The following is a 22298-nucleotide window of genomic DNA, read 5'->3' as shown; positions in this document are numbered from 1 at the left end:
CACAGGTACACGGAAACATCACGAGTGTAAGCCGAGTGGGACAGGGAATGTGAATTGGATGGACAGTAGGGTTTGATCAATACACATTCCCTGTCCCACAAGGCTCTCACAGTAGAGAGTGGACAATGCAAATTAGGTTAGAAAGACAATTCTAATAGTCCATTCCTCCCAGTCTCACACCCACGGTTACACATTTTCAGTGAAGTCTTTTGAATCAGACACCAACTGAGCCAGGAGCAGCCAGAGCTGAACAGATCTTTAAAGACACAGTCACCTAAAGAAAACTACAGAGAGAGGAGCACCATTGTCATTCAAAAAGGGGCAAAAGAAAGGGAACATTCTCTTGATAAATGTCTCTGTAAAAGTGTAGAGATGAGACAAGTCAGCAACATTGTCAAAGGACACTTGGCCTCCCTCGTAGACCAGGTAAACTCCAATGTGGCTGGGCTTCCCACTCAGAGCTAGCAGGGTGACTGTCGGTGAGGTTGGAGCTCAGTACCACTCTCCATTGCTCAGGGACAGTGCCAGGTATCCATTCTCAGGCTTCAAAGTGATGTCTCCCTTCCTGTTAATGGATTCTGGCCACACCAGGTCCCATTCGGACTTGCCGCTCACTTTCACCTCCCAGTAGTGCGTCCCCACCGTGAAGCCCTCAGCGGCCAGGACAGAGACACACACACCGAACTTGGCCGGACTGTCGGGAAGCATCTGCTTGGTATCGATGACAGTCACACTGGTCAAGTCGGGCAGAGAGCAGCAGCTAAGAGTTTGCTTTTCAAGGATCCAAGGTCAGGGCGAGCGGAACTGCAGAACAAAGTCCATGGGTTACTGGAGTTCCCTCTCGTTGGTTGATAACCAAAGGAGGACAGTGATTGAGTCTTGGGGGAGGGGGAATGAGCCAATTGTTCCTTTACTGGAGTGGAGCGAGTCCCACTTTAACTGGGAGTGTGTGTGGAATGGACTGCAGGTCAAATATTACACCATTTTACTCCCTTCAGAGAGAGGACACTGTCCAATGTGAGAAATGTTAAGCATATTTTAAAAGATCACCACATTGTAAAACAGATTTCATTTCCGATCAATAAAAAGAAAGAGTTCCTCAGAAATCTCAGCATGGGGAGGGGTCAGAAATCACCAAGCATTTCCATCCAACTGCTGTGACCCAGTTCCCCATAAACTGGCCCCGGTAGAAGAACAGCAGCCCCACCGACCTCAGTAATAGACACACAGTCCGCACCACTTCAACTGGGCAAAGAGCACTGATCAATTTCCATTGCTGCCATCGTCAATTACAAAGTCACTGCTTAATGTGTTCCACACACCAGCTCTTTCAGTGCAGAAACAGGATGTTCAGTGTGGAGGCTGCACCTGCTTACAGTGAGTGTCTCAGTCATTTACACTACACCAGCCCAACCAATCAGTTCAGCTACACATAATCCAACCAGCTTTCTTTCTTTAAAAATAGACTATTTTTAATCTTTGCTATTTGTCGCGCCATCTGCTCCTCCTGCCAAGCTTCTGTGGAGATCAGGGTCCTCTGCTGTCCTTAAACAGAACATTTAGAGCGGCACAGTGGTTAGCACTGCAGCCTCACAGCTCCAGCGACTCGGGTTCGATTCTGGGTACTGTCTGTGCAGAGTGTGCAAGTTCTCCCTGTAACTGTGTGGGTTTTCGCCGGGTGCTCTGGTTTCCTCCCACAGCCAAAAACTTGCAGGTTGATAGGTAAATTGGCCATGTAAATTGCCCCTAGTATAGATAGGTATTAAGGGAAGGTAGGAACATGGGATTAATGTAGGACTAGTATAAATGGCTGGTTGATGGTCGGCACAGACTCAGTGGATCAAAGGGCCTGTTTCAGTGCTGTATCTCTAAAATAAAAAAATAAAATTGTTGTGATAAATTCACAACAAACAGGTGACACAGATTCAATCAGAGTGTGCCTTTTCTATGTGAAGTACTAATGGTTCTACACACAGGTTCCCTCGAAGGAATGTGTGTCCATTTTTAGATTTATTAGAGTCACAACTTCGGGACAAACCATCCACTGTGTATAGAGGGCAAACTGCATTAGCACAAACTGTGAGCAGTGAGGACTGTATTTAAATGCTATCAAGTGTAATGGGTTAAATAAAATTCCTGCCACCCTCCCACACAGGTTACAGTCTGCCAGCCAGTCCATATTGGTATTTACCCCCCTGTCCCCCCTCCACTGGGGAATACTCCTAATCACACATCCCTTCATCCACCTCACCAACCTAACCTCGAATGTCGACAGTTTCTGTGTTAAGCCACTAACCCTGCAAGTGAACTCTACAGACACAACTCGGGAAAGAATCATTTACAATTGAACACAGGCTGGGAGTTAGATCACCCCTGTTGACCTAGATACAGGATTACTGGTGGAGGCAATGTCATTCATTCATTTACCTGGATGGATGATTTCCTTCATTTCCCTCAATAGTTTGTACTGTAAAAGGACCTTTGTATGTCCCCAGGCACACATTCCCAGACATAGCAGTGAGTGTCTCTTCAGAAACCCTGTCAATAACATTAATATCTGTCAGAGAACACAAGGACAGAAGAACATCAAGAAGTAGGAGCAGGAGTAGGCTATACACCCCCTTGAGCCTGCACCACCATTCAATAAGACCATGGCTGAGCCTCAACCTCAACTGCACTTTCCCACCCCATCCTCATATCCCTCGATTTCTTAGAATCCCAACATTTAAATCGACTCAGCCTTGAATATACTTAGTGACGGAGCATCCACAGTCCTCAGGGACAGAGAATTCCAAAGATTCACAACCCTCTGAGTAAAGAAATTTCTCTTTGTCTCTCTCCTTTATCCTGAGACTATGGCCCTAGTTCTAGACTTTCCAACCAGGGGAAAAACAGCCTTTCTGTCTCCACCCGGTCACATCCTGTCTTTGCAACATAAAATTCTGAGATCAGCTCTCATTTTTCTACACTCCAGAAAGTATAGGCCCAAAATACTCAAGCTCTCCTCAGAGGACAACCCGCTCATGCCAGAAATTAAATTCTGTGAACTTTTGTTCCACCTTGTCCAAGGCAAATAGCTCCTTTGGTATGGAGACCAAACCATGCACAGCACTCTAGGTGTGGTCTCACCAAAGCCCTGTACAATTGCAGCAAGACTTCCTTACTCTTGTACTCCAAGCCCCAGCAATAAAGGCTAATTTTGTATGAAGTGAGTTAACACGACAGGATTCAGACTGAAAAATACAGTGGGATGTGTAACTGCTACATCAGCAATAGTTCATTATTGACAATACATATCTGTCCCTTCAAGAACTAACCTCCTTGAAGAGAAAACAGAAACAATGTTAGTTTGTTGTTGCAGCTACATGAAACACAAAAGCACACTGAAATGAATTAAACTGCATGAGGTGAAAACCAACTTGGGACAGCGCATTCTCATCAATTCCACACTCAATGTTCCCTGGACACACATTCCCAATAGATTTCATCACTTCACTGAAGATTCACTTTGGTTTGGTCTAATATTATTCCATTTTCGATCAAGTCCTCTTGGAACACAGTTACTGTAATAATGTCAGAATTAATACGGACACATGAAGAATCAGATTCTGGCTTTTTATTGGTTCATGGGATGTGGGCATCACTACCTAGGCCAGCTTTTAAAGCCCATCCCCCAATACCCTTAAGAAGTTGTTTTCTTGAACCACTGGAGTCTGTGTGGTGTAGCTACACATACACTACTGTTAGGGAGGGAGTTCAGGACTTTGATCCAACTACGATATAGTTCCAAGTCAGGATGGTGTGTATCTTGGAGGGAAACTTGCAGTGGTGGTGTTCCCATGTGTCTGCTGCCTTTGTCCTTCTGGATGGTAAAGGCCGCAGGATCTGGTTAGATTTGCAGGACCTATACAAAGCTGGTTTGTGCTCAGGAATGTCAGGTTGGCAGCTCAGCTCCAAGTCAGAAGGTTGTGGGGCTCGAGACGGGAAATCAGGATAAGAGGCTCTGCAGCCCAGTGCTGAGGGGCTGCTTTGCTGCCAGAGGTGCTGTCCTCATCCAGCGGTGCTAAGACAAGGCCCCTCACCCCTCATTCTGGTAATTAAAATCAGGATGTTTAAGATTCTATCACACCACTCCCACCTGAATTGATGCTAAACCTTTATAAACTACTAGATTGGCCCCAGCTGGAGAATTGTGACCAATTCTGGGCCTCACATTTTAGGAATATGAAGGATTTGGTGAATGTACAGAAGACATTTACTAGAATGGTTCCAGGGATGAGGTTATTACAGTTACACAGACAGACTGGAGAAGCTGGGGTGATAAGAAATGCTGGAAATACTCAGCAGGTCAGGCAGGATCTGTGAAGAGAGAAGCAGAGTTAAAGTTTGAGTTCTGATGAAGGGTCACTGACTTGAAACGTTAACTCTGCTTCTCCCTCCACAGGTCTGGCAGCACCTGATGATTATTTCCAGCATTTCTTGTTTTTATTTCAGATTTCCAGCATCCGCAGTATTTTGCTTTTATTTTACTGGAGAAGCTGGGGTTCTTCTCCTTCGAGAAGAGAAACCTAAAAGAAGATTTGATCGAGGTGTTTAAAATCACAAAAAAGGAAAATCAGGAGAAACTGTTTCCAATGACTGAAGGATCAATAAGCAGAGGACACAGATTTAAAGGTGATTGGCAAAAGACCCAGAGGTGACAGGAGAATAAAAATATTTTTCCCAAAGAGTGCTGAGGATTTGAAATGCACTGCCTGATAGGGCGGTCAATACAGATTCAACAGATATCTTCAAAAGGGAATTGGATAAAAAATTGATGGAGGGAAAATTACAGGAATGGGGACTAACTGGATTGCTCAAACTCGAAAGGCTGAATAGCTCCTACCGTGCTTTGCTTTTGGTTGAGAATCAACAAAAAAAAGTTATCAGTCCTCATTCATCTCACTGCTGGTAACAAAATGCTGACATGTTCACCACACAGGATCCAGCTGGTCTCCAGAGTGCAGCGCGGCCTGAGCGATGGGGCCTTTTCTCGGCCGCGCTGCATTGTGGGAAAACGGAGCTGCCATTGCCGCCTTCGGGAATCAAGTGAATGACGGAGCCGAGGGACAGTCGGCAGCTCCGCACTCTGGCAGAACCAGTTACCTGACGACTGGGAGGGGGAAAGGCAGCAGGAAGAGCCAATCTGCTCCTGTTCCCTTTTTAAACCCATTTAGCCCTTCAAAAAAAAATCTGTAAAGGCGAGACGGAAGAAGGAAACTGCAGGTGATTGTTGAGGCTCGAAAGGAGGGAGCAGGAGAGAGTAAAAAAGTTCGTGATATAGTGAGTGACATTTAGAGATGGATCAGGATTTATTCAAGGTAAATTATGATCGACAAAAGGGACACGTTAAACCGGGGGAGATTAAATTGAGGATGGTCAGGAATTTCTTCACTCAAAGAGGACAGGTGAATGGAATTCCAGACAGAGGTTAAAAAAAAAGATGCAGGTTTAGAATATTTTAATATAATTAACTGGTTAAGAAATATAAAACCCATGGGATTAATAAGGACAGTAGATGCATGGATATAAAATTGACTAAGAGACAGAAAGCAGAGTGTAATGGTAAATGGTTGTTTTTCAGTCTGGAGGGAAGTTATACAGTGGTGTCCCCCAGAGTTTAGTCTTAGGAACCCACTCTTTTTCAGATATTAATGACTTGGAGTTGGGTCGACAGGTCATCGTTTCAACGTTTACAGAGGACATGAAATTCAAATGTAATGAACAGTGAGATGGACAGTGACAGGACATAGACCAGTAAAATGGGCAGACACATGGCTGATGAAATTTAACACATATGTAAAACAATGCATTTTGGTAGGAAGATTAAGGTGTGATAATATAAACTAAGTGAAACCAATGGATGTCAGTGACAGAAAACCTGGTTTAAGTTGCCCTTAGTTGCTGAGCAACTTGAAAGCCAAGTTACAGATATCCACCATCGCCATGGCAATGAATCACGGAAGGAACAGATACCTTTCACCAGAATCAAGGGGAGGTGGGGAGGGAGAGGAGAAGAGAACAGTGTGAACCTTCAGAGAGGTCAAGTCATTTCAATCCAGTTTGACCTCAATGTCAGTGATGTCCAGCTCAGTAGAGAAGAGTATCGTGTGCATTTGTCAGGTTTTGTTCCATTCCTGTCAAGTTACTTTCCACCTGTGCTTCCAGCTTTTCCATCAACCATTGCTCTTGGTCATTGAGGAACTGGTGCAGGTCAGCAAACTGCTGTGCAACATGGAAGATCAGATTACACCCCATTTCCTTAAGGAAAGAGGATCAAATATCCACACGAACTTTCGAATTCCACAGGACTGAAGGAGATCACTTGATTCTAGTCAAATAAAAAATGCCCTACAACGTCCTCAACATTCTTCAAACTAAACAATTGTGAAATCCACAGCCTGCAGCCTTGGCCCAGTTGTTAACCTCTGTGAACAGAATGGATCTTGAACCCATGACACAAGACTTGAGCACATAATCTCGGCCAAGACCTTCAGTGCAGTGCTGAGGGAGAACGGCACTATCGGGGGGCAGTACCGAGGAACCTGGTGTAGGTGCAGCTTTTTAGATAAGAAATTAAACTGAAGCACTGTCTGCATAATAAAGATCCCTTGGCACTATTGAAAAGAGCAGTGAGACCTCTCAATGCCTCAAGTGATATCCTGCCTTCAACACTGCCTCAGAAACAGTTTAACTAGGAATTAATTTACTTCACGAACACATGTAAAATGGCTGCCACATTGAAAGAAAACTTGTATTGATATTACACTATTTACAACCTTTGAACTTCCCAAAGCACCAAGTGTGGTCACTGTTGTCATGTAGACTTCAGCCTGTGTAGCATTCACAACACACACTAAGTGACTGCAGATTACAATCTTTTCTGGACACGGTAAAATCAGACCAACTTACTTTAGACTGTGCAATCTCGAGTCCTTGTTTCTGCAGCGCATCTTTCAAAAGGAACAACCTTCTGGTTTAGTGATTCAGAAAGCAACTCCTTTATTCTGCAGTGGAGACAGGAAGGAAGTGTAATGAGCTGTGATACCTGGATACCAGACTAGTTCTGTAAAGTTACTCAGTAGAAGAGAAGACAGAATTACCCCATGATAAAGTAAACAGGAGATCCCAGTCCACCTTCATGTACTGACTGAGTTGTACATTTCCACCATTCCCCCATCACCATTCTCACCTTTTGAGAAGAGATCCCATACCTTGCAAGTTGTGATGAATTCAATTCTCTCTCGAAGTTTCTGCTGCTTGTGAAGTTGAGTCCCTGCACAGATCAAAGTCAGTTTCTCTTGATGTTCCGGGCACAGACGCCTCTCCTCCTCAGTCACATCCTGCAGACCAGTCAGTCTGCAAATGTTATCCATCACATGCTTCAATACACTGTTGGGCTGCAGGGTCAGCTCTGCAGCATCCTCACAACACTTGGGGGGCAACAGACAGACCGTCCCTGCAACTTCCTGTAAGACACAATAGAGGAGTGGCAGAAATTACACTCACAGTCCACTTGGACAGGATCAACAAATAACCCGAGGCAAAGGGGACAGATGTGGGCTTCTCCAGAACTCCCATTCTCTGCACTACAAGCCATGAAATAATTAATTCTGAGGCAAGACAGTTACTATTATTAATCTAATAACTCTTCTCCTTTTAACAAACTGTGCACTCACAGCAGAGGAATGAATCAGGTACATTCCTTCCACCTGAATGTGTTTTACTGGATCCCTTTCCATTTAATTGAGTTTAATTCATTCCCCAATGCTGCAAAGTTGGGTACCCTGGTAAAGTGGATCTCGGAACTCAGCTCCAATGATGGTTGAGAGATGCAGCAACTTCCTCATTAACCCTGTCAGGACCTTTGACTGGAACCCTTTTAAAGGGACCAATCATTCCAATCTGTCCAGCACAGAAGCAGGACATTCTACAAATGCCCTCCCAATTGGATCTGACAAACTAAAATGATATTGTGATGTTAAATGAGGATTTGATTCTGCCGCTCATTGACACCACCTGTATCCAGCGGAGCTCACTGGTCATGGAGTATCTTGGACTGGGGAATGAAGCTGCTGACATTGGTGCCAACAAGCTGGATCTCCTACAGTTACAAAGTGTCTGTGTTCCCAGTTAATATTCTGCAGGACTGTAATAACAGGGTGATAATCACTGTGGAGGATGTTTAAATCCTTTCCTCAGCTGTAGGTGTATCTTAATCTGAAATGCGATGCTCTGATAACTATTGAATTTTATATATTGAATTTGTACCTAACGAATGTGTCCCCTGTATGATTTGATACTGATGTGACCCTGAATGATTGTGTCCCATACATGCATGGCTCTACAACATTCTCAGATTGTGATATGCTGGGATTTCACTTCGAGGCAATGAATGAAAAAATGGAGGATCAGAGAATCAAACATCACAGAAGGACGCCATTCAGCCATTGTGCCGATGTTAGCCCTTAACTTGAGCTATTCAATTAATTGCACTCCCTTGCTCTTTCCCTGTCACTCTGTCCTTTTGCCAATCAAGTATTTATCCAATTCTCTTTTGAATTCTGCTATTGAATCAGGTTCCACCACTTTTTTTGGGCAGTGCATTCCAGATCATCATAACTCACTGTGTAAAAGAATATTTCCTCATATCTCCTCTGGTTCTTTTGCCAATCACCTTCAATCTGTCTCCTCTGGTTACCAGAGATTTCGCCAACAGAAACCGTTTCTCCTGATTTACTCTTTCAAAATCAGGAGATGGGAAAAGGAAGTCGATAAGCTGAATGGCCTCCTTCTGTGCTGTAATGACTCTGTAACTGGAGCAGTCTGGTCATGTGATCCTGTAACATCTTGAGTGCGAGGGGCTTGGGCTGCTTTTTTGACGTCATCCTGGTTGCTGTGTGATTGGCTCCTGACTCCTTTGTGATGTCAGCTGGAGGCGGGTTTATGGCCCTGGTTCCATATCAATGGTGTTACTGAGGGAGGAGCTGGCGTCGGCAGCTGACACTGTGAGTGACTTTAGATCATATCAATAGGGAAATGGAAAGAAAAGAACAATTTCATATTAAAGTAAGTAATTCAACCAAATGTCATTAATTACAAATATATTCAAATTAAATACAATCTTAGTCACACACACAGTGTCACTGTATTGAAGTTACAGATTCGAGAATTAATAGTCATCACTTTAATATTGAAAGATTCTTGGAGTGAACAGTATCTCAGGAAGCTGAGAGAGAAGTCGAATCATCACCACACTAACTGGGACTGGAGAAAGGTCTCTGGGTTCACAGAGCAGATCTGGTGGCTCCAAGACTTGCAGGTGATAGGTAAATTGGCCATTGTAAATTGCCCCTAGTGTAGGTAGGTGGTAGGGAATATGGGATTACTGTAGGGTTAGTATAAATGGGTGGTTCATGGTCGGCACAGACTCGGTGGACCGAAGGGCCTGTTTCAGTGCTGTATCTCTAAATAAATAAAGACCCTCAGTATTGAGGATGGGATGAAACAGCAGCTTCAATGATTGCAAAGGTGAGGAACGTTACTGAGATTCCCATCAGTCCAGGACTTTGCCGAGGTGACATTCTAACCATGAGGCTCGGACTTTGATGCAACTTGTAAAGTGAGTCTATACCTCACCTGGGGGAACTTGACACTGACATGTAGAGGGATTTTTAATTTCTCTGTTTATCATGCTGTAGCTGAGCTGGTGTGTGTCATTAGTTCATGTCAAAGAGGCTGTAACTGAGTTGGCTGTGCTTGGTGATCTAATTTAGAGAGGGTTTTACACTGTATCTAACTCTTGTCCTGGGAGCATTTGCTGTGACAGTGTGGAGGGAGATTTACTCTTTATCTAACTTGTTCACATACCAGTGCAAGATGCTCCTGGACAGTCGGCTCCCGAGGGAGCTCCTCACTGTGCATGTCCATCCATGGACATCTGCTGCGATCCATCGCTCCTTTTCCCTCCTCAACCCTCTCTTTTACTATTTAAGGTCTCCTGAGTCTAACACCTCTCTATCTCTCCACTTCACTTTCTTCCTTTAAGGCACTCCTTCAAACATACTTCTTTGACCAAGCTTTTGGCTTTTCGTCCCAAGAACCTTGGGACATTTTATGAAGTTGAAGGTGCTGTACAGATATAAGTTGTTATTGTTGTATCCAGCACTCACCTGAAATCAGGCACATTCTGCACACTCACAGAGATGAGCAGAAGAGCACGAAACATTCCATTCACAGGAGCTGCCCCTGGGATGATGCAGCACTCACTCTACAGGTACATTAGAAACCTCTAGAGATGAGCCCTTGTCCACTCCCATTCTACTTTATCCTTTTCTACTGGTTACAGTTGGAATATTGTGTGTGTGTAAAATCCAGCCTGAGGAATTTTATAACTTTGATCTCTTCAATTCTTTGAGTTTAGCTCATCATTGAAGACCAGGACTGTCCTTCAGATATCCCGCATTTCCTGACAGCGCATTTTCAGGACTGTCCAAAGGACAAGAGAGTGACGTCAAAGAGATAGGACATGTGCAGTCACACTCAGCAACATCCATCCTGCCCACACCTGTTGCTGTGCTGTGGCAGATGGAGAAATGTTGGAATTCCCCTGCGGAGGGAGATAACGGCAGCTCTGCTGTAAAAGACACTAAAAGTCACTCGACCCAAGAGATGGTGAAGGAAAGACTCAGAAAATGTAAAGCTTTGAGGACATGGATTCTGAACAAAATATGGATCCTCAGATCATGGTGTGTTCATACCAGATACATGTGTTTGATATGCTTGTTGTTTACAATTAATCCAGATTGTCTACGGATCAAGAAGAGTAACAGTCAATATTTGATTAACACGTATGAGGCCTGTTACAAGGGATTGGAAACCAAACCGACACAAATAAATAACATTGAAATATTGATGATTGGGAAGATTGGAATTGGATGAAATTTGAGCCAGCAGGAAGGAAGGAGGAAAAGAAGGAAGGAAGGTGCTAATCTGGAATAACCAGGACACTGAAGCACTAATGTGCTGGGCCACGGACTGAGCAGGAGGATCAACATTTCCCACTTACATTTCCTTTCCCACTGCTGCTTCTGGACTGGGTTTGGCCCCATTCGATGGGCTGACAGTGAATCTCACTCTTTGCTTCTAACATCCGATTTGTTTCAGTTCTGTTTATTGTGATGTTTCCTCTCTAGAGGTTGATGGTACAGAGCTGACCAATGTGCAGACACTGGCCAACACTGGATCAGAGGGGAAATTTATACAGATCATTTTCTCCTCTATTAGATCACCCATAACTCTTTGAAGACACAAGTGGTAACTTCTGACTCCCTTAGTCATGATACCTGTTAATGCTGGGTCAGATTGGGGACACAAGGCCCAGTTCCTCTGAAGTACTGAGATGACATCTCCATATCTATGGAAAGCTTCATCTGACTGATAGAGAATCCAGTCTCTGGCACTTCATGAGTGGGAGGAGGATTCCCTCGAATGGCACCAACACTGCCCTTGGGTCTGTTTCACCCACCAGCAGCAGAACATCCCTTTACCAGCTCCTGCATCAAAAAACCAGCTTGACCTTACTGGTCTTCCTTTGATTCCTTTCCTTAGACTGCAGGGAATCCTGAAAACTATTTTTTTCTAATTGTGATCCCAGGTGCAAAGGCCCAGACTCAGGAGAAGCAGAATTTGATTGAAGGTGATGTTGGGACCAATCTCTGGGGCTGAGGAATAGAATGACTGTGGGTAATTTTGGGAGATTGGTTCATGGAGAAATTTACAAGAGTATCTTTGGGTTGTGGAGGAAATGCCCACCCGAGAGGTAGTGATATTAGTCCCACTGCATGAGGGGGAATTTGCTGACAATCTTTGGACAGAGTCTGTCTGCTCTTCACTAAGGAGTTGGCCGAGTCTGGCAATGTCCCAATCATGGTGAATATTTCAGAGAGCTCCCAATTGTGTCAGATTAAGGATTGTGTAAACACTGATAGTGTCAGTCCCACCATGCTGTGTATCTGTTTGAGGTAAAAATGAGAGATATGAGGAGAGAAAAAGTTAGCAGAAAAATGAGGGAGATGAGAGGAGGAAAAGTTAAGCTGGAACCAATAAAGGTAAATAGAAAAGTGAGATGTGAGGAAGCGAGAAATAAAGAAACAAGAATAATGTGATGGTGACAAAATGTACAAAGGAAAATGTAGGAGATGAGAAGAGACAAAGGTTATTTTTTTTAAAGAAGAGCAAATGAAAGGGAAGTAGAATGAATGAGGAAAAGGAAATACAAAAATGAGGGAGAAGATAAAGAGAAAAAAGATTGAATTGTAAAATAGGGAAAGGAATTGAGCAAAGAAAAGACAAATAGAAACAAATAAATCTGTTCAGAATAGTAAAAGATCGGGAGAAAATGAGAGGAATGAGAAGGAGTAAAATGAGAAATAAGCAAAAGTAAAATTAAATTACAATTCAAACCAACTGAAGTGATTATACAGAGAGGAGGGATTTAGAATTGAAAGATGAAATGTTCAAAATGAGATGAGGATTTGAGATACAAAATGAGAGAGATGTGGAGTTAAATAGGGAAATAAAAAACTGGGAACTTATAGTGGATAAGTAAGGAAGAAATAATCAGTTTTAAAGGTGTGAGAGGGAGAAAGAAAGAAACCAGTCCAAAGATTACTAGAATGAAGATGAGAAGAGGAAAAGGAAAGGCAGAAATAATAATTCATCAATGAAGAGAAAAATAAGAGAGACAATGGGAGAAACGTTCAGTACAAAATGAGATGGATAGAAAGTAGTAAAGAATGGGGATCGAAAATGAGAGATGGAAGCTTAAAAAAGTCAATAGTGAAAGAGGACTAGAGAATGGGAAAGGTTCAAGAAAAAATAATTTGCAATTAAAAACAAAAAACAAAATATACAAAAAGCAAGATTTTATTTTTTATTTCGTCATTCTTTAGATGTGAACTCTAATTCCCCTAGAGAAGGTGGTGGTGAGTCGCTGTCTTGAACTGCTTCAATCAGCCTGGGAAAGATATTCTCCCAATGCTGCTGGTAGGGAATGTGTTCCAGGATATTGACTGTGATGATGCAGGAACTGTGATATATTTCCAATTCAGAATGGTGGATGAGTTGGGGGGAACATGGAGCTGGTGCTGTTCCCATGTACCTGCAGCCCTTGTCTTTCAGTGTGATAGAGGATACTGGTTTGAGAGGTGCTGTCAAAGAAGCTTTGGTGAGTTACTGTAGTGTATCTGGTAGACTGTACACACTGCAGCCACAGAGGGAGAGGCAGTGAATGATTGAGGTGGTGATGTTTGATCAAGTGGATTACTTTGTCCTGGATGGTGTCGGGTTGAGTGTTGTTGTCACCATCCAGGTGAGTGGAGAGAATTCCATCACAATCTTAACCTGTACCATGTTGGTGTTGGACAGGCTTTGAGGAGTCAGGAGATGATTTAGTTACTGAAGAACACCCAGACTCTGAGCTGTTCTTGTAGCCACAGTATTTATGTGTCTGGTCCAGTTAAGTTTCTGGTCAATGGTGACCCCTGGAATTTTGATGGTGAGGGATTCAGTGATGGTAATGACATTGAATGCCAAGGGGAGGTGCTTAGACTCTCTCTTATTAGGCATAATGATTGCCTGACACTTGTCTGGTTCGACTGTTACTTGCCACTTATCAGCTCAAGCCTGAATGTTGTCCAGGTCTTGCTGCATACGGGAATGGGCTGCTTCATTATCTGAGAAATTGTGAATGGAACTGAACACAGTGCAATCATCAGCGAACATCCCCACTTTTCAGCTGGTGATGGAGGGAAGGTCATTGATGAAGCAACCGAAGATGGTTGGTTCTAGGACACTGTCCTGAGGAGCTGCTGCAGTCACATCCTGGAGCTGAGATGATTGGCCTCCTCCAATAACCAGCTTCCTTTGTGCTCGGTATGACTCCAGCCAGTGAAGAATTTTCCCCCGATTCCCATTGACTCCAGTTTTATTAAGACTCTCAATGCCATACTCGGTCAAATGCTGCCTCGATGTCAGGGGCATTCACTCTCACCTCACATCTTGAGTTCTTCTCTTTTGTCCATGATTGGACCAAGGCTGTAATGAGGTCTGGAGCTGAGTGGCCCTGGTGGAACCCAAACTGAGCATCAGTGAGCAGGTTATTGCTGAGTAAATGCCACTTGATAGCACTGTTGATGACACCTTTCAGTACTTTGCTGATGATTGAGAGTAGACTGATGGGGCGGTAATTGGTCGGGTTGTTTTTGTCCTGCTTTTTATGTACATGACATACCTGGGCAATTTTCCACATTGCCGAGTTAATGCCAATGCTGTAGTTGTACTGGAACAGATGCAGCATCATGGCTAGACTTTTATATACAGACCAAAATGATAGGGAGAGAAAGAGAGTTTATAATTGGTCAGCGATTTACTTGTACTTCTTTTAATTTATTATACTGTATTCGGTGCTCACAATGTGGTCTCCTCTACATTGGGGAGACCAAAGGCAGACTGGGTGACCACTTTGCGGAACACCTCCGCTCAGTCCACAAGCAAAACCCCAAGCTTCCGATTGCTTGTCATTTCAACACTGCCCCCTGCTCTCATGCTCACATCTCTGTCCTGGGATTGCTGCAGTGTTCCAGTGAACATCAAGCTCGAGGAACAGCATCTCATTTACCGACTAGGCACACTACAGCCTGCCGGACTGAACATTGAGTTCAATACTTTCAGAGCATGACAGGCCCCATTTAACTTTTATTTTCAGTTATTTTTTTGAGTTTTTTGTGTTTAGTTTATTTTATTTCATCTTAGTTTGTTCAGTTTGCTTACCCACTATTTTTTTTCATGTTTCCACTTGCGGCTGTTCAATTTTCCGTCTGTTAACACCCGATCTGTACTAATGCTTTGTCTTTCAACACACTATTAACATATTGTTTGCCTTTGCTCCATGACCTTCTGGTCAGCTATTCTGTGACCTTGTCCTGTTTACACCTTCTCCTTTGTTATCTCTTGCCCCATCCCCACTTTACTTGCTTATATCCTTTCACATTTCTAATATTTGCCAGTTCTGAAGAAGGGTCACTGACCTGAAACGTTAACTCTGCTTCTCTGTCCACAGATGCTGCCGGACCTGCTGAGTATTTCCAGCATTTCTTGTTTTTATTTCAGATTGCCAGCATCCACAGTATCTTGCTTTTATTATTTATAATAGGTCACTCTGTTTCTCTCTCGATAGATACTGCCTGACTTGCTGAGTGTTTTCAACATTCTCCTGTTTTTAACAGATTTACAGCAGTTTCAGTATTTTGTTTTGACTCCAATGGTTATTCCTGGCTATTCACAGGGGTGAGTGACATAAGTGGGGAGTGGAGTTTCAGAGTTTTTACTCCAAAGACTGCCTCTTTTATCCTTGACAGGTTCCCCGTCCTGAAGTCAGCCTGATTGACAGACTTGGCTTCCAGTCGGGCAGGGTGGACTCTGGAGCAGGCCTCAGGACCAGGGCGGTCCAAATGCTGACCCTGGTGTTTTGGGGGAGATGCCTGATATCGGGGGGTGTCCAATCACCATCTGCAGAGGAGGAGAGAGTGGTGACATCTCTGATCACTGGTCTGTCGATCTCCAACCCTGGGGAGGGGTCTCCTCTCCTGCACTGTGGTCCGAGTGTGGGGAGAGGAGCGGGAGGTTAGGGGGAGGGGGAGGGCGAGTTTCTGATCCTCAACCCTGGGGAGGGATCTCCTATTCTGGAGATTGGTCCCAACCTGGTTAGGGGGAGCTGGCGGGTGTAGTGTCTGATTCAAGACACGATGGGTGAACCATCCCTTGTACCCCACTTTTCCTGACTCCACCTATTCCCACCCCTCCCCCCACCGTCCCCCGTCCCCAGCCCCCATCAATTTTAGGATAGTTCTATTCCGCAACCCCCCCATCGCTTAAAAGTTACTCAAAGAGGTTTGTCGTCCCAATTTCCATTACTGGACCTTACATTAGACCCAATACATGAGCTTTGCCCTTCGTGTCTCTTCCACCATCGAGGCTAACACAATTGGATGTCTCCTTCACTCTCTGATAACACTGGGCCTTGGTTTGATTCTTTTACTTGTTCCCAATTCCCATTATTCTTTACCAGAAAGTTTCACACATTCAGACCTCCCCTCAATTTTACCTTTTATGTAACACACATTCCATATCCCTCTTTTATTTCCCACACAGAAACTCTTCCCGGGAGAGTACCACAGCCTGTTATGTATGCTGTCATTACACTATCTCTTTTACTATTTCTTATCCAAACTGGGAGATCCTCCTCGTATGTTTTGTCTGAGTCATTGTGGCTCTTTGACCTTTTGTGTCCACCAAGAATCTGAGGTTCTGATCCAGAAATTGCAAAGTGGGACACATTCACCTCCTTTGTCCAGAGTACAGTGAATAATGGTGTCCTGAATGTTATTGTTGTGTTTATTGTGTTCACTGTCTTTCCAAGTGTCAACTCAAGCATGCAGGTCCACATTTTCACCTGTAGGGAGAGCAAACCTAATATCTTAATCCTTAACAGTTTCCATCTGATTAATATGGAATCACCTTAACTTTGGTTCTTTTTTTGGACCGTGTGGCACATTCAATAGTTTACAGCTGGGTTTAATTTATCAGTTCTGGTCTGGGGGCTGACCCATTTCACATCAAAAGCGTGTTTTTTTAGGGGAGAAATGTTGTAATTTTACTTGATCTGCAACATCATATTCGAATGGTTTGACCTTCTTGTCAAAACATTGTTTAACTTGATTTTGTGACCTTCCCAGGTTTTCTGCCACCAGTCTGTTCACTTATTCCACATGGTCTATCATTGTCTGCAACCACTTCTGACTACACAGCTGTAGTTATAATGGTGCTTATTCCCCAGAGTTATGCATCCTTGTATCTGCGTTTGTCTCCCAGTCATAGCCTCAGATTTATTTACTTTATTTAGAGATACAGCACTGAAACAGGCCCTTCAACCCACCAAGTCATGTGCCGACCAACAACCACCCATTTATACTAATCCTACATTAATCCCATATTCCCTCCCACATCCCCACCATTCGCCTACCACCTACCGACACAATGGCCAATTTACCTATCAACCTGCAAGTCTTTGGCTGCGGGAAGAAACCAGAGCACCCGGCAGAAACCCACACGGTCAAAGGAAGAAATTGCAAACGCCGCACAGGCAGTACCCAGAACTGGGCCCGGAGCTGTGAGGCTGCTGTGCTAACCACTGTGTCACTGTGCCTTGTGAGGGCTGTAGCGTATTGTCATCAAACATAGAGGCTTCATGTCAGCCCATTGAGTGGGGTGTTCTGTACACAATTAGTTTAACATGATTTTCAAAGTACGATTACTCCTTTCCACAATCCCTGATGATTGTGGGTGGTGTGTAATGTGCAATTTCTGCCTTATTTGGAGCATGTCCTGCAGGACAGTAAAAATGTCTCCTGTAAAGTGTGGATCCTGGTCACTATCCACCTGTCTCGGTATTCCCTTGCTACAGAACACTTCACGCAAAAGGAATCGTGTGGCCGTACGTGCTTTATTTTTCCTGGTTGGGAAGGCCTCTATCCATTTTGTAAATTGGTCCACCACCGCAAAAGCATACTCATAGTTTTCCTGAGAGTTTGTAAAGGGACCAATGAAATCAATCTGTAAGTGTGTCCATGGGCCATTAGGAGGAGGTTGTGACCCGAGTAGGATGCGATTAGAACAGGAAGGAGGATTAACTTGTAAACACGGTCGACATCTATTGACATATTGTTCTACATGCTGTTCCATTTCTGGCCACCAACAGGCCCAGGTTAGCTTTTGTGATGTAGTATTGGCTGAGTAATGTCCAGTTGTGAGGTGAGAATGAAAGAGGTCTAACATTTCCTCTTTAAACTGGAGAGGAATGCAAACTACCAAAGAATCATCCTTATTTTTTATTATTAACAGGGAGGGGCTTTTTTTATCATGGTGTTGAATCACTGTGGAGCTTGCCCACCAGGGGGGGCTGTGATACTGGACACCCCTGTTTGTGCCATTCTATAACCTGAGCAAATGGAGTGAACAAAGTTTGGAGTTCTGTCAAATCGATGGTTTTTGTTTTAGTTACAACAGCTACAACAGGTGCCTGGGATCTGGATTTATCCATCACCCACCCTGGGACTGGGAATCCATTCTCTGCGGATTCCTTAGCAAGTCAGTCAGCTGCATTGTTACCCTGGGTGTTTGGTGATGAATCTTTCCTGACATAGTCTGATTATCATTTCCCATATTAATACCTTTCTCTCTTGCCTTTATTTACCACATCTTCACAAATTTGATCCCTTGTCCCAACTATTTCCGATAGGCTGTTACCTTTCCTAATGACAGGGGGCGGATCATTCCTGGAGCACTTCCCATAGCTTACAGAGGAGACCAGAATGTAATAAAGGTTTACCATGAGATAAACAATAACCATTTTTATGGTACAGGGGCAAGACCATAACTGCATTGCAGACGTAACCACTATCAGACCCAATATTAGTTGCTTTTGATGCTGTATCGTGGACGGTGAGGATGACAGCTATCAGCTCTGCTTGTTGAGATGAATGGACAGGAACTTGGAATCCCATTGTCCAATCAGGAGTGTCCATGTTAACTATGACACACCGGTTTTGATGACCGTCTGTGTAGTAGGACGAGCCGTCCACATACACGTTTCGGGACACCAGAATAGTGCAGGTTTTTACCGGGTTTAATTCCATCTCCAACACAGGTAATGGACAATGGTGTGGACTTCACTCGTATGCAAACATAAGGGGAAAAAGAGTTGTTCATGTGGGGGTGATGTCCAAGTCTCGCTACAGTAACTCAAGTGTCTATTTGCGGATCTGTTGAGAAGACACCTTCGTATCACTTGGTTTTATTTGAAGATTAAGGAGCGTGTGCAGTGAATGTAAAATCACTTTCTCTGGTCCGGTGATGTAAGTAAAGTGATTGACTGCCCAGAAGGTCACTGGTAGTTGACGTTCACAGGCTGGGCACATATTCTCTGCCCCTCTCAAAATACAGGAGGCACATGCGATAGGGCACAACGTGCATCTATCTGCTGTTCCTGACTTAAAACTGCTGTCAAGCTGGAACCGACTTCCAGATGGAAAGGCCTGCTGGAGTCTGGGGTGATAAGGGCAGTAGTCTGCATTGTTGTCTGTTTTCAGACATTCACTGATTCTGTGTGACTATCACCCCCATGCTGGCCGGATATCTTCCTCATCACCTTTCAATAATTCATACAGTGGCTCGGTCAAATCTGCAAAGTTCAGGATAAAACTTCTCTGATATCCTCCCAACCCCAAAAAGGATGGCAATGCCATCATCGATTCAGGCAATGGGAGTTTCTGAATAACTTTGACCTTATACTGATCCGGACTGAGTCCTGGAGCAGAGATTTTTACCCCCAAGGAGGTGACTTCACTCTGCACCAACTGAGTCTTTTTGAGGTTCACCTTCAATCCCACTTTCTGTAATAGATCGAAAAGTTCATTTAAAAACAACAAATGCTCTTCGACAGTTTCTGTAACAAGGCGGAGGTTGTCTACATATTGGAGAAGAACCGATGGTTTTGAAAATGCCTTCACAGCTTGTGCCATATGCTGGTGGATATTGACTGTGAGTTATGGAAGCCCTGTGGTAGACATGTAAAAGAATACCCTTGCCCCTCGAATGTAAAAGTGAATTTAGACTGGTCTGTCTGAGTAACTGGGATACTTCAAACATGTTCAGACTCAGCAAAAGCTGCAACATGATCAGTGATTAAAGCATTACCAGCAGGCAGTGAGTGAGTTGGTAAAGCAATGGGTTCAGGCTGTTTAATGGCAAATACCGAGTGAGCATCTGAAATTTGTACAACGTCCCCTGATCCTGAACTAACCCATAAACAGTTTTGATTGTAATCCACAATAGCTGTCAGTGTGTGGAGAGTATCACTACCCAAAATTCCCTTTTCATTGGTCATACACATGTACACGGGTTCAACAATCTGTACTGGGATCGTGCCCAAAGTAAAACTGATTCTATCTCCTGGGTAAGCTGAAACTTTAGTGCCTGTAACACCAGTGATGGTAAAGCACCTTTTCCCATGACGCAAGATGGTGCACAGGGTGTGGGGTGTGTACAATTGTGACGGGTGAACCAGTGTCTATAAACATATTTTGCTGTTTGCCTCCAAGCAGCAAAACAAGTGGTCGGCCGTGGCCGTCTCATCTGAACCCCACCTCAGACCAGGCCGGTGGGGGCACACCCCGTCAGTCAGGGTTTTCAGTTCCATTTGAAGTAGGTGAAGGTGCACTGCTGGTTTACACCACGGGGCGTCCTGATGCCTGGGTGGTTTCCAAGGTCGGTATAATTGCAGACATTTTATCCAAATTAGAGGCCAACATGTGTGTTTTAGTTTCCATGGTGCCGGGTGGTCGTGAGGCATAAGGGGGTGGGTTTAGGAGTTGATAATGATTAAATATCCCTGCCCCAGGTCCTGACCGTTTACTGCTGCAGCAGTCATTGGCATGGTGCCCTGACTTGCCACAAATATCGCACACTCCTGACTGTTTCAGGGATGGCACAGATGGAAGGGAACGGGGTCTTTCAACTATTCGCATGGCTTTCCCTTTCTGGGAATCCTTGCTCTGGTTTCTAGCAAACGTCCCCACAGTGTTCACTTCACATAGGAGATCAGTCCAGGGTGAGTTGTGGCTGACAATATGGCTCAAGGCTGTTTGTAAGGAAAGCTGTATATTTTTCAGATATACCTTTTTAAAAGCAGCTTCATCTTTTGCTTTAAGATCTTAGTATGCCAATGAGCTAAGTGCCAGGATGTAGTCATGTGACTACATGCCAGTCTCACTCTGTAACTGTAACGCCTAGAGGCAGGTCTTGTAAATCGTTTGCTCTGCACTGTAAATACTTGTTTATTGTTAATAAACCTGTTTTGAGATCTTCAACAACCTAGACTCCATGCATCTTATTTATGTCGCATCAGACACCACAAAAAATAACTCATTACTTGGTGGCAACTGGGGTGAGAAGACAGAGTCTAAGATTAAAGACCACAGGGAAAACAGCTTTACAAGCTACCCTCCCTGCAGCTAAAAGAGAGAAAGTTAAAAAAAAATACTGGCCCAAACAAAGAAAGAAGAAAACACTTACTTCAAGCTGTAGCAGACAGAGCTCGGAACAACAGTCTGCAAGAAAATCGGGAGAGTCATTGTGCAATGGTCGAGGGATACTATTTAAAAAAACAAACAAACCATGAAGTGATTGAAGATTTGATTCTTTTCAAAGTCTTCTTGTAAATAAAATAATGGGGAAGAACTGACTCATTTCCCAGGCTGATCGGGGCGACGCCATTACAGGAGGTGCCCAATTGCAAAAAGCAGGGGACCACTCGATATTGCAGAGCCTTCTTCCATTCACCTAAAGCTTAAAATAAACTATTAAACCACTCGAGCATGAAGAATTCTCATTCACTCAGTCAGAGTTTTAAAAAAAACAATTGAACGGCTATATAAACAAACTCCAGCAAAACAAAATACTTAAATTGCCTATTGCACAGCTTTGTGAACAGACAGAATAGAGTGCTGGAAGCTACATAAACAGACAAGCGCTGCTAAACACCTGTTCCTGTCAATCAAAGCAGCCAAGAATCCTTTTTTAAAGGAAAGCAGCACTGAGTCACAGAAGCTTGTCTTAAAGCAAGACAACAGTGGAAATATGGATGCCAAATTTTGCAGCATGAACTAGAAAGGCTTGGGTATCCTATCAGAGTTCAAACTGTTCCAAAAAGAATACAATTATGCTTTACAGACTAAATAATTTTAAAACCAGAAAAACAGGCTGTAAAAAAGACACATAGCAGTCAGAATTGTGGGATTACACTGAATCAATCAATACCTCTGGCTTATCTGAAGTGGACCAGAAATATCCCACAAAGACATGGATAGTGCTGGATGATCAACTCCAATTAAGAGTGAATTTTCAAATAATTCACCACCTGGAATTGATGTCCTACAGGCAACAGCCACAGGAATCAATAGACCAGTTCATTAGTAGATGCCGTAGTAAGGGCAATAAATGCGACTTCTCAGAAACTGAGCTGTCTGACCGAATAATGGTGCTGATGATCGTATCAACACTCGCTGAAGCATTTCAGAAAGACCTCATAGGGAAAAAGAAAGGTCACAGCATTGATGCACTGCTGAAAGATGGCAGGAAAT

General features: G+C 43.8%; 1 pseudogene; it reads right to left on the bottom strand.

The window, feature by feature from the left end:
* Positions 1-270: 270 nt before the first annotated feature.
* On the bottom strand, positions 271-7639 carry LOC137346012 (nuclear factor 7, brain-like; annotated as a pseudogene).
* Positions 7640-22298: the final 14659 nt, after the last annotated feature.

This window comes from Heterodontus francisci, chromosome 29 (genome assembly GCF_036365525.1).
Source record: "Heterodontus francisci isolate sHetFra1 chromosome 29, sHetFra1.hap1, whole genome shotgun sequence".
NCBI lineage: Eukaryota > Metazoa > Chordata > Chondrichthyes > Heterodontiformes > Heterodontidae > Heterodontus > Heterodontus francisci.
The sequence above is the reverse complement of the archived record's forward strand: the minus strand, read 5'-3'. Positions and strand labels throughout refer to the sequence as shown.